Here is a 4,987-nt window from a genome sequence, read left to right on the forward strand (position 1 = left end):
GGTTTTTGAGGTTGTTGTTTTGGCAGTTGTTTAGAGATTTGGAGGATTTTATGTTGCTGGTTTTTAAGGTTGTTGTTTTGGCGGTTGTTTACAGATTTGGAGGATTTTATGTCATTGGTTTTGGAGGTTGTTGTTTTGGCAGTTGTTTAGAGATTTGGAGGCTTTTAAGTCATTGGTTTTGGAGGTTGTTGTTTTGGCAGTTGTTTAGAGATTTTTAGGATTTTGTGTCGCTGGGTTTTGAGGTTGTTGTTTTGGCGGTTGTTTAGAGATTTGGAGGATTTTGTCATTGGTTTTTGAGGTTGTTGTTTTGGCAGTTGTTTAGAGATTTAGAGGATTTTTTCATTGGTTTTTGAGGTTGTTGTTTTGGCAGTTGTTTAGAGATTTGGAGGATTATATGTCGCTGGGTTATGAGGTTGTTGTTTTGGCAGTTGTTTAGAGATTTAGAGGATTTTAAGTCATTGGTTTTTGAGGTTGTTGTTTTGGCAGTTGTTTATAGATTTGGAGGATTTTATGTCACTGGGTTTTGAGGTTGTTATTTTGGCGGTTGTTTGGAGATTTGGAGGATTTTATGTCGCTGGTTTTTGAGGTTGTTGTTTTGGCGGTTGTTTAGAGATTTGGAGGATTTTGTCATTGGTTTTTGAGGTGGTTGTTTTGGCAGTTGTTTAGAGATTTGGAGGATTTGAAGTCGATGGTTTTTGAGGTTATTGTTTTGGCAGTTGTTAAGAGATTTAGAGGATTTTATGTCATTGGTTTTTGTGGTTGTAGTTTTGGCGTTTGTTTAGAGATTTGGAGTATTGTATATGGTTGGTTTTTGAGGCTGTTTTGCCGAGATTTTGAGTGCTGTAAATCATTGATTTTTTCGTTTCTGCTTCGTCTTATTTACTGTGATTTGCAAATATTTTACACCTCTTTTCCTTGTTACTCCTTCCTTGACTCCTCCCCTCCTCTCTACACCTCCTCCTCCCTGTTCCTTGCCCCTTCACTTTCCTTGCTACCTACCCTCTTTCTAAGACTGAACCACGAATAGAGAAACTTAGCATCATGATCCAGGACCAAGGCTCCCATTAAAATCAGTTTATCATTTAACAGAAAACATCTATATATACTTTTAGTTTGTTTTTGTGGAATGTGAAAAAACATTTTTTCCAGAAGTGGGGTTTTTGATTAATAATAAGCTTTAGAATTTATAATCCTATAATGAAATTCAGTGATGTTAGTTCTGTCTTTTCCAATCTTATAGTACCTATCTTATAGAAGGATATTTACTGTCCCTTACTTTTACAGCCAACAACTAGTAATATATAATTATACTTATACAACTAAACTAGTGGGGTCGCGGTCATGGCTTGAGGTGCATGATTGGGGTACCCTGATAAAAAGGTTGGGAACCACTGGCTTACGTCAACCAAGGCACACAGAGATTCAACAGCACATACCGAGTGCATATTCCTTGTTCTCTAGTATAATTGAACAGATAAATGAATAAACCTAACCTCTGGAAGGGTGCCTGGTACAAGGCTGGTACATCGTTCCATGGGGAAGCTCGAGGAGCGAGTGGAACTGCTGCGATTTCCCAGGAGAGTTGTTCTGCGAGCGGCGGGCGCGGCAGAACACAATGGCTGCCACGACCCCAGCCAGGCCTATGGCCACAGCTGCGGCACCACCTACGATGGCGTTGACAGGCAATCCACTTCCTTCTTCTACATCTTCGTCAGGTTGGAGAATGTCGCTGCTGGGTTCGTTGTTTACTGTTGATAACAATAATAACTATTTATATAGATAGAACAAAATGAATAAACGTAATGATATCAGCAATATGGGTTTTTCTTCGTAGATGACTCAAAATTATGATTATTATAAACTACATTACCATTAATTGTATCATTTAGTACGGTTAGCATGTGACAAAATAGCAAATTCTTGAAATAAAAACGGAAAATAATCTTTAAGAACCAGTGCATTATAAGTAACTTTCATCAGGCTGAAAAATTTTAGGAAACATTAAAATCAGACTACTGAAGTAGTCTTTGGATGATGATGTGTGACGGGCCGAGAGAGGGTTGTGAACTCAAAGGCAGGATGCAATCAACCGAGTCGTTTATTAAGGAACACTCTCCTTTATACAAAACCTCAAGGCAACAGGACATAACATGTTCGAGAGACAGACAATGTTACAGAGCAAAACCGGAGACATGATCATTCAGGTTCTTTTTAGTGCGAGGGAAGAGCGAAGATACAAGCATAATATATACAGAAGGAATTATGTACAATTGTGTGACACACGGTTGGTACAGATGTTTAAACATATCCATAAACTTTGCATCTAGGTTAACCTTTTAAATGAAACTTACAATTTATTGAGACCCTCTCAGGGGCGACTTGCTCCGCCTTTGGTGTGGGCGTTCTCAAAAGCAAGGTGGTCTCTTTTCCACGCCCTTTTTGGTGGATGGCGTACATGGCCAGGACGTAATCTCTCCCAGGGGAAAGGGTGCTCAAATTGAAGCGAGGCATTGAGGTGTTCTTTGTCAGGATAACGGTGTTGCCTTCTCGTACCTGAAGAAGAAGAAGGAGGTTATGGGGCATATAATATATGTATGTTTGTTTTAACCTCAAATTTCACCAGTAGTAATTCCATTAACACCATTGCTAGTTTTATATTTATCATCTGCCTTCCTCTGCTATTAATACTATTTTTACAACTACTACACTTTAGTACCATCCACCATCTTCTGGCGATTAATAATAGTATTTTCTACTACTACTATTCTTTGGCTATTAATGTCCATGCCAGCATGAATCACGAGTCTACAAGCACAAATTGAAGGGTGCTTAGCGAATTTCCCACTATGGACAGTAATCATGAAATTGACTTATCTACTTCCTCGTTTGTAATGAGCTTCTTTGAAATAATACCTCGATATGATACGTGGGAGTCAGTTTCTCTGAGGTTGATCTGGCTGAGCAAGTCACTGCGGCAGGATCGGTGGTCACTTCGTGGTAGGCACATCCCACCAGCTGACTTGGAGGCTCTGTAGTAAGGGAATAATATATAAATAAAAATACACACAAACACACACACACACAAACACACACACACACATATATATATATATATATATATATTTTATATATATATATATATATATATATATATACAACTATGCATACATTGTAGTAAGGAAATAATATATAAATAAAAAATACATACATACATGTATATATATATATATATATATATACATGTATATGTAAATGATACACATATATATATATATACATAATATATATATATATATATATATATAACGAAAGATAAAGGAAAGTAGGCTATAGTTGGAATGGCAGAGGTACATGGGGCCGAATTATGAGTACTGTAATAAGAAAAGCAATAGAAACACAAATGGAAGTGGCAGAAATGAAGATGTTGAGATGTGTGTGGAGTCACGAGAAAGATAGGATCAGAAATGATTTTATAACAGGAACAGTCCAAGTGGAGGAAGCGTCAAAGCAAGTACTGTGGCCAGGTCATGTTATGAGAATTGATGAGGACCATGTTTGTAAAAGGGTCACGAACAAGGAGATGAATGGAGTTAGAGGATGGCTAAAGTTCAGATAGAAAAGCAAATGACTTATGCGTTAGAAAGGACGAGATATGTGGGACAGAAGTAGTTGGAGAGCGCCGATACAAAGCGTCGAATGAACACAGAGGAAATGGTCCAAATAACGTATATTTTCCCAATGGATACTTTTAACCATCCCATTTTCAAGGAATATTAAACTTTTACCATTATCTCAGAAAGTTTTCAAGGGATGATTTAAACTTCATCCACGAAAAGGATTATTGTAAACCTGCTCATTTCCTAAGGATGTCTTGAATCATATATTTGTAATTGTTTTCAAGGGATGAGTTCATAATTACTATGAAATAGCTGAGGAAGTTTTGTTATGTTATTCCAGGCAAATAAAAACCAAAAGCACATCTTTCGCTAAAATCTTCCCATGTTTAAGAAATACTTGTTGGATCAGAGAGAGAACAAGAGAGAATTCTCAACTCGGGTAATAACAACAAACACTTGTAAAATATCCATTAAAGAACAGAGAACTTATACCGGCAACAATACCTCATGCATTAAACGTTGCAATAAGACATCAAGTCACATGGAATCTAGTTATTTCCCACTCAGGCAGTTATGGGCCATAACTGTTTCCATAACAGCAAAACTAGGAGCAAATAAGGGTTGCCGTAACCGGTTATAAACAAATTTTTTTTCACGCTTAATGCGCATCGCCAAGGATGCATCAATCAGATTACATTACATGTGCCTTGAACAAAGACGCCAAGGATTTCTTTTTCATAAATGGACTTTATGGAGTATGACAGTTTTACGACTTTGCCTCCCGAGTTACGAAACAATAGGCATTTTCCGTTAAAAAATATTGTTCATTTTGGATTTACGAATTAAAATGTCATGATTGGTCTCGCTTCGATGATTTGATATTTAGGTGGAAGAGATGTAAAGTATGATTTGATATTAGTTTTTGGTTATCAATCTTAAATTTTTTTTTTCTTTTTTTTTTTTTTTGTTAATCTTAACACATGCTATATCTAAATACGACTGTTTAATGTTGATAATGTATTATTTACTTTACCTTGACGGTTGTTTTTCCAGTCCTATACAACAGGGGAACACTACTCTCTACAGGACCTCAACAAAAATATATTCTCGACAAAATTTATCATCTAAATAATTCTATTTCAAAGATGGATTCGTTCATAAACATCCTTTGAATAAATTCTATAATATAGTACATAATTTTAAATCATCATCGATATTTATTAGTTCTCCTTTTCACACAAAATGATTATTGTATGATTCTATGAAGAAATTATAAAGAAAGACTTTACAATTCGATAGAATTATCTGTGGTCAATGGTCGTTAATTTTACGACGATTAAAGAAGTATAGGTTAAAAATATCTAACTTTA

General features: G+C 36.1%; 1 pseudogene; it reads right to left on the reverse strand.

The window, feature by feature from the left end:
• Positions 1 to 1,488: 1,488 nt before the first annotated feature.
• The window catches only part of LOC137619038 (brother of CDO-like), a 141,503-nt pseudogene continuing 138,004 nt past the window's right edge, over positions 1,489 to 4,987 (reverse strand).

The sequence above is a fragment of the Palaemon carinicauda genome, chromosome 25, assembly GCF_036898095.1.
Source record: "Palaemon carinicauda isolate YSFRI2023 chromosome 25, ASM3689809v2, whole genome shotgun sequence".
In the NCBI taxonomy this organism is placed as follows: domain Eukaryota; kingdom Metazoa; phylum Arthropoda; class Malacostraca; order Decapoda; family Palaemonidae; genus Palaemon; species Palaemon carinicauda.